The sequence below is a fragment of the Channa argus genome, chromosome 13, assembly GCF_033026475.1.
Source record: "Channa argus isolate prfri chromosome 13, Channa argus male v1.0, whole genome shotgun sequence".
In the NCBI taxonomy this organism is placed as follows: domain Eukaryota; kingdom Metazoa; phylum Chordata; class Actinopteri; order Anabantiformes; family Channidae; genus Channa; species Channa argus.
Window position 1 is genome coordinate 14,974,245 of NC_090209.1, and position 8,682 is coordinate 14,982,926.

Consider the following 8,682-nt stretch of genomic DNA (forward strand, 5'->3'; position numbering starts at 1 on the left):
CTAAATGCAATTTCATCCCTTTTTCATCATTTGAAGAAACATGGAGCAAATATGCAGATACTATTTTTGAAGTACTCTGCTAAATTAGCATGTCACTTCAATAATCATTTTGGATTGAAGTTTCAAAAAAGGCTCAAAACTGATCCTCATGTGTCAAAAGGCCGAGTTGTGTTAGCTAAAGCAGCGCAGTGCTCTCAGCGAGAGGTGGGAGTTTTTAGTCTTGCAACTGTGTTGTTCTTTTAAAGGCTATACCATTTTTTTCTTTAAACGTGTTAATGTCTAGCTGTCAGTGCCCCACGTGACACGTGACTTTATGCAGCTTTTTTCTAATGGCATTGTAGCCTGTAAATAGATTTTGATTTGAAAAACTGTTAGAGATTCTTTATGATATGCTACAGAAATAGATATGTATTTTTTACGTGCACATTTGCAGGGTCAGAAAAATCCATGAGGACTGATGTTTATCTTGCAAATGAGTTTGTGGCAAGGCTCAGAATGGTTGTTTACACGCACGTATATGGCCAGTATTATATTACTATGTGGAATAGTGAATAGGTACAGTGGTAAGGGATATGAATAACACTCATTATGAGCTGGGAGTCTATTTGGACAAAGAGAAACATGTAGAGCAGGTCAGGACAGGCAGCTGTTTCCACTCCATTTGTTTTTTCCTGTTGGATGAGCAACAAGTCGTGTACGCGGCTTTGTGCACTGCTGCAGGAGCTGGGGAGGTTTATTTTCTGGCACAGAGTGAAGCAATGAGATGGTGTTAAGAAACAATCCAATTTATCTGGGGACATTTGTTTGTTTTTAAGTCAGACTTGATGAAGTTGATAGAAACATTAATCTTTGTAGCATACAGGAATGTTAAATATATGTAAACATGTAGATCATCTTTTAGCACAAACCACAAACTTCAGAGCCCAGCAACATGGACAGCAGCAATTATCTGCATACACATGCCCTGCTGATCCACCTTCCACCTTGTCCCTTTGTGGATCCCAATTAGATGGTTGAGGTGACAACTAGCTCTATGTAATAACTGTAGCACTGAACTGTGAGGAGGAATACTTTGATCATTAGTTGCACTGCAGCTTGTGTCTCTGAACAGTGAAAACAGAGGATTGTGTTTTCAACAAGAACATTTCAACATAGCAGAGCTGACTGGCCTGTAAAAGCAGCTGTCGATGGACAGAGAGAGAAAACGTTCTTTCCCTGCAGTATGTGAACAAAGGAAGTCAAACAACAACAAAGACCAAAGTTCTCAATCTCAGTTTTAATGGTAATGTACACATACAGTACATTAACATAGCTCTAGACATACGCACATAAAAGCTTTCCTTATCTGTGATGTTTTAGGGTCACAGGTAAAAAGGAAGAATTTTTATAAACACAAAGAAGAGAGAGGCAGAGTGCAGAGGTCACACAGGATCCGTCACTTATCTTGAACAAACAGTGGCATCTGTTTGGTGCCATCTCATGGTAATTTGGAGGTCGGCGTGAAAAACGTTTTCTAAAAGTAATGACGTATGAAGTACGTGACAAATGTTTTATGCACACACCCGACATCTCTCCATTCATCCCTGTAAGTCAATTTTTTTTTATATAGATTTTTGCAAATGATAAATAATGATGAAAACTGTCCAGACATAATTACAATATTATGGATCCGTCTTTAACATCCAGGTTTTCCCATTTTATTTCCCCTTAACACCTTTAAGGCTGCAAAGAAATTTTCTCATTCTACTGAGTGTTTTAATTTAATAATATTATAGTTCAACACAGACATTCTTTATGAAAAGCTCCTGGTTATTTTCTGTGGGCTTGAACAATATTTGAATGTCTGTGAAGAGCTTAACCTCTTCTCCACCCTACAAAATAAAAACCAAAAACCAAAAATAAATCAGAATACAGGTTAACACACGAACTTAAAGAAAATGTTCTACTAAAAAAAAATATGTATAATCCTAATCAATCAGCAGACCTCTGAGCAAATGGAAATATCAGAATGACATCCTGGAGTGAGTGTAGGCAAAGGTTTGGCAGCAGACAGCAGGATCTCTAGAAATATTCGAAACCATGTCATTCCTCCAGATTCTTGTCCCGCAGAGCTTAGTAGGAAATCCGTAAGTCGATGCTGTGACATTGATCTAATTTAATCGGACATCTTATCTGAAGATAGAGCATCCTATCAGATGTTTTGACAGTGATGACTCACGCCAATTTCCAAAGCTGACATACAGTGCTTTCCACTTGAGTGATCTTTACCTACTTTTACTGCTGGGAATCTCTTCAGGGATGTGATAAATTGTATTTAACTGCACTGTTAAACCACTTTAGAGCTATAGTAGGGTGAGATAAAGGGGTATTGTGGTTTACATTTTATGGGTCTTCAGAAGATTGAGGAGCCTGACTTGTTGCATTGATCACTGCACTGATTATAGAGATATTTCTTTGTTGCTATGGTTATTCACTAAATCTGTCGGATTAAACTGCCTTACAGCCGCCTTAACAGGTTGGCTTTGAATGAAAAAAGAGATCACCACCTATGATGGACTAATGTACAGACATAATATTACAGGTAAATGTTTGCAGATTTAATTAGGTTAGAGTTTCACTGGAACTAGCTTATTGTAAAGCACTTTCAAGAGCATTTGTATTCGTTTACAATAATAAAAAATAATGGTTTTTGCTTTGAGCCTGAAATTAAGTCTTCAGACAGTCAAATCTAGGTCTCAAATTTCAAATGTTGTTGTGTAGTTGACTTTAGTCCATTTCGTGTACTGTTAAAATAAAAAAATGTCACAAAAAATAATTAAACATAATAAAAATCCCTCTTTTGGCAAGATAGCACTACGTCAAAAACAGTTGCAACTGGAAGTTTACACACACTCATCATGGTAATGACTGTCATGTCATGTGGGTTTTAAACAAATTATTCCTTGTTTGTTTGTTTGTATTTTGCTGAGACAGAAAAATTGTACAACACACATCTTCTATAAACATGAACGTCATAAATTTTGTGAAAAAGGTTTCATTCATTTGGGGTTTTCTCACTTTAGGTAGCCATCAACAAGCTTCTGGTGGAACTTGGATATTTGACCACTCTTCTTAGAGGAATTGGTTAATATTTTTATCTTATGGTTTTGTGGCACAGACCAGGTACAGTATTTATAATAGGGTTGAGGTCATGTTGTGTGCATGTCCTGTGAGAACACCCAAAAGTGTCCAGGTTTCAGCCACCCAGCTGATAGTTTGAGGCTATGCCAAGGAATTCCGAGGTAATCCTCCTCCTTCAGTGCTTTATCCACTGCAGGTCCACTAGCACCAGAAAAGCCTCAAAGCATGATGCTACCACTATAGGGCTTTCTTCACCTTTACCACTTCAAACATACCTCTTCTCATTGTGGCTAAAAAACACAGACTTTGTCTAATCTGGCCATAATATTAGACCTCAGAAGACACTTTTTTTCTCATGTGGTCAGACAAAATGTTTATTCAATCTTTAAGGGACTGATTTGGGTGCGGGGACAGTCCGTGGTGATGACTAAGATGTTCTTGACCAACCAATGTCTTCTCCACTGAGTGAGACAGTGTGGGTCTTGTGTTTACATTGTTTAATCTGACAATCTTTGAATCTACAGTTCTACAGTAAATGGCGCTGAGGGATCCTTCTGACTTGTGTACATTTACAATCTTTCTTTTCAGATCTTCATTGAGCAAATACAAGGACATTTAGGAACTTATGGCACCCCTGAACTGACAATCTGAATGGGTTCAGGTGTATTTTTTCTACCTTAATTTCTTTATGTGCCTAAAGTTCATATCTTCACACTGCCAAAAACGTTAGGAGTCACTTAGGAATCAATCCGAGCTTGAAGTAATGTTATCGAACAACATGCAACCACACGGCTGCAAACAGTAAATGGACAGATATATTAATTATTTAACAACTTTAGATTGTATACTAAGGAACTGAAGCACAACCCCTTGATGAATAACCCTGGTGCCTCAATGATTCCCCACCTACCTGGGGGAGGCCTCATTACTAATGCATTAGCCATTTAGTGTGTGCTGACCAGTTGAAAGGGATGATTGCACCCATTCAACCATTCTGTTGAAGTGCAGTCCATAAGGACAACTGACGAGCAGTGGGCACTGATTAGACTGCTGCTGAGAAAGAGTCATGGACTCACCACCCTTTGATCTCAGAAGGATGTAAGACTTTATTGTACATAAGTAATGTCACAATGCAAGATCAACAGTTTGAAATATAAACATTAGTATAAAGAGTGTAAATGACTCTGCTATGTTTTAATGAAGGCTTTTGTAGAATGTGAAACTGTGTTTGTGAGGAAAACTGTACTGTAGGAGTGATAAATATTCATGAGCTGTAACTGTTGATTTGTCTAGTACATGTTTTAATTAAATGTGTCCAATGTGTCAGGGAATGAATACACATGAACATATCTTAATGTATCTTAGGGACTCTGTAGGATATGGTGAAAATTTAAATGCACATACTAAATGGCTGTTATTTCCTGCCTTCCTTTATACATTATGGAATCATACGTAACTTGAACAATCTCATCTGCACAAACATTATTTTAGTATAGGCAGACAACACTCAGTTCAAAGTTTCAGTAACTTTCCCTGTTACTTGTCAGTTTAATTGATGATTTTGTTTAGTACTTTGTGCAGAATATATTTCTTGGAAAGTCCCTACTGTGTTGTGAATTGTTTACATGACCAATCCATGGGACATGCTGTATCTGAGCATGAGAGGTTGACTTCTTAGAAGCAGCTGGCACGAATCCAGTCAGGCAGGTCACTTGGTGAAGGTTGATTATTTAGACATTGTTACAGAGCAGGAACATGGGCAAAATGTGGTGCATTCCATATAGTTCAGTTTAGTTGCATGAAATAACGATGCATGTTATTTGAATTTCATGTAGCTTATATGCAAAATCATAAGTATGAAGTGTATATTTTTGCTATGATACTGATAAAATCCATGATTGGTAAATATGTGCCAGTTGTGTGAGAAATGTTCTTGGAAACAGTGTTCCTCATCACACGTCCAGACATTACTTATTTTCCTCCCTCTGTCGAGGCGAAATGAGCTCATAATGAGGCGACTCTGCTGCCTGGCCTTTCCAGCGGCTTGCAACCTGCACCCCAGTCACTCATTAAGAGGGACAACAGTCTTCTGGACAGCTGATGGAAACAGAAAACAACCAATTACTGACAACCATAAGCATTTATATTCGGTTCTAAAGATAAAAAGACATGCACATTCGTGCACATGTGTTGTGAGATCTGTGTGCTATGTTGGAGTACTTTAAGCAGCAATGTCATTTGCTGTGGGGCTTGCTTTGGGCAGTGAGTTCCTGTTTCGGTACGTGTGTTAACTCCTTTGAAAATGGGACTTCAAAGTGGACACAAGTGTCTGAGCACTGAATGACATGTGTGTTAACTGTTTTGAAAAAGGATGTAAAAACGGTGTGAAACCAGGGGAAAAGTGTGGATTCAAGTTTTATTAAATGCATAGCATCTGAGAAAACTGTAAATTAATATGTTAGGCAAGGCAATGCAGATTTATTTCTATTTGTTTTTCTACATTTTATTACATAAAAACTCAATTTGCTTTACATTGTAAAAAGACATGAAAACATTACAGTGCTATCAACCCTTACTGTACAGTTACAAAGTGCATGATATTGTACATATGCACACTGCAGATACATGCTTTTAACACTGTTCATACACCTGAGAAAATCAGAAGGATTTGAACTTACCTTTTAATGTAGATACAGAAAAAGGTCTTAATCAGTTCAGACTCAGAAGGTCTGAGAGGAGTTTGTTTAGTGAGCATGTCAGAATGTACTGGGAGCTGAACCATTAAGTGCATTTATACTGTGAATCTTAACTGGAGGATGTTGGCAAAGTGAAGTCTGCCTCGACTTGTTGGAGAAATAAACTCACCCCATGTATGACACAGTGACATCTCTGAGCAGCTCCTTCAGCAACCGACTGTCACAGTACATCTTAAGTGCACAAAGGAGCGATATTGTAGGTCTTTTCTCCCTGTTGTGTCAGACTTTACAACCATAGCTGCTCCCGTAGAACAAATACTCACTATGATATACATTCCTACTACTAATTGTAACACTGTGCAACACTGTGCAATATAATTCTTGCTATACAATTACACTTGTTTTTCTTATCTTATATTATCTTAAAGCCAGTGAAGTGATCTGGGTATTGCAATAAAGTGGTGTAGAATCCTACACATAAGGCTTTGTGTCATTTTCTTATCAAAATCCAACGTTGATATGTTCATGTCTTCATGTCTGTATATCTTCTTGCCTTCAGGTGATATTTGGTCATTGAGAGATAAACACTTGATGTGTCTTGTTTTACTATTTAAAAATCCTGTTCTGATATCGTCCCAGACACAGCACACAACATTACCAACAAGTTGCACCTTTGATATATAGTACTGTATATAATTCATATCAGTACTGTATTCCACATTCTTCCGTATATGTTTGAATGTCAAAGAGTAGCCTACATGGCATGAGGGCATATTGGAATGTTTAATTTCATGTGTGTGCAACCTCATATGTAAAATTAACTCATATTTTCCCTGGCACAATGTACAATGAAAATTCTCCAGATATGTTCCTGATTGTTGTAGAGATAAAAAAGCGAGATCTCTGGATTGTCAATAAACTGTGAAATATAATGGAGCATTACAGAAAGAATAGACAGAATAGATTTTTGTAAATTTCATGGTCAACATGCAAAATGGGTTTCTGCCACTTGCTTTCAGCACACTGATAGATTCTTCATCATTCTCAGAATTCCTCAAGGGTGATTTTAGTCATCATCTGTTTCCCACATGTCCTGATGACTCTTACTGCACTCCTCTTGGAGCTGCATACAGTACACTTCATTAATAGTGCCTAGTCATCACACATTGCACCCATATTCAGCTGAACATAAGGTGACCCTTAACCAGACCAGAAAATTTTCCAGCCAAGATTCAAGAGACAATTCAAATAAATAAAACATAACATAGTTTCTGGTTTCACAGTTACTGCGAGGAAGGAGGTTTAAAGCCAAACAGGGTCAAATTCTGATAAAGTCATAGATTTTAAGGTCAATATCAATGTTCTTACACTTCCGGACATTTTATTTCCCACTTTTTACGCATACCCCCCACACTCTCTCTCAGGGGCACAGGAGAACAGCAAGCCGACCATCATTTGCCTTCTTCAGCAGGAAGAAACACCCTTTAGGACAACTGACAGAGAAATAATTCTCTTGCTCTTCACAGATCATTGAATCTCCATCCATACTCACAATTTTGAATTGACTTCATATATTATTTTGGGTTTTGCTGTTATGTTGTAACCATCAGGCACAAGAGTTATGAGATGGTGTGAAAAATGTTTAAGCCAGGGGTGGCCTGGGGTGGCTGTGGCTAAAGTCTGGCACCTCCCACCCCAAAGCTGTTTCCACCAGTGGAATGGTTTCTCCATTGCTGCAGCTCCACTGGGGTCACTTTTTTAACAGCGCACTCCACTAGTTGTACTACCCCCATCTCTCCCACCTAGTCTTCATTAAACATACTCACTCACAGTACTTTTATATGCAATTTACTAACTTATTTACCCAGAGAAACCAGGTCCTGCAGCAGAATAGTATATGGATTTCTCCATTACCCCAGATACATTTTGGAGGCATGGCTCACAGATTATAGTTACAAATAACGCTACCGCTTGACTTCTGATTCTTCTTCTTTTTCTTCGAGTTTCACAAATGTGCTGAAAAAACCAACTTACTTGCACAAGCCACCTTGAGTTAGAATCCGTTTTAGTTGAACTTTTGATGGACTTAAATACAAAGAGCTGTCATTCAATGTAAATGTCTCTCCTTTCAAATAGCCACTTCACTCATTTCTTTCTATACTCTATTTCATGGACATGTGCACTTATAAAAAGTAGAAACCATTTTTAGGTGTATACATGGCCGAGATATTAGCTGGAAAACCTGAAGAAATTAGCTTTCCCTAGTGCCACAAACTGATTACATTAATCAGGTTTATAGTTTTCTCTGTATCAACCTCAGAAACACATCAAAGACTAATCATCTGTTCGATCAGCAGCTGACAGTAACCACTATCACTAAGGTGGAACTCAAAACAAACTCTCTCTGAGAAAAAGTATTTTGACTGTCTCCATAAAGAGACAGGAGAGTATACACTATGGAAATGAGAAGGATACACAAATGTGGAATCTACATTATGCTTTTAAATAATTATGTCAAGCCCTACTTTTATGTCTTAGAATGAGGATCATCTAATGTACAGGTCAATACAAAGATCAATACAAATATTAATGCGTTATGCAATTAAGAAATCTGGAATAAAGTATATTCTATGTGTAAAAAATATTGTTAATAATGACGGATGACACATTATCTTTCTGCTGGCTGTAATGATGGCAGTAAAAAGCTACTGCAGCTCCACATCCACTTATGTTGTGAAGGCTAGGTTGGCGCCCCAAATGGGATGACCCTTGAAAGTGGAAAGGGGAGAGAGGAAAGGAAGAAAACAGAAAAGCTCTATCTGCATAGCAACCACATGCTGTTTCTGTCTTCTTCCTCCTCTCTACT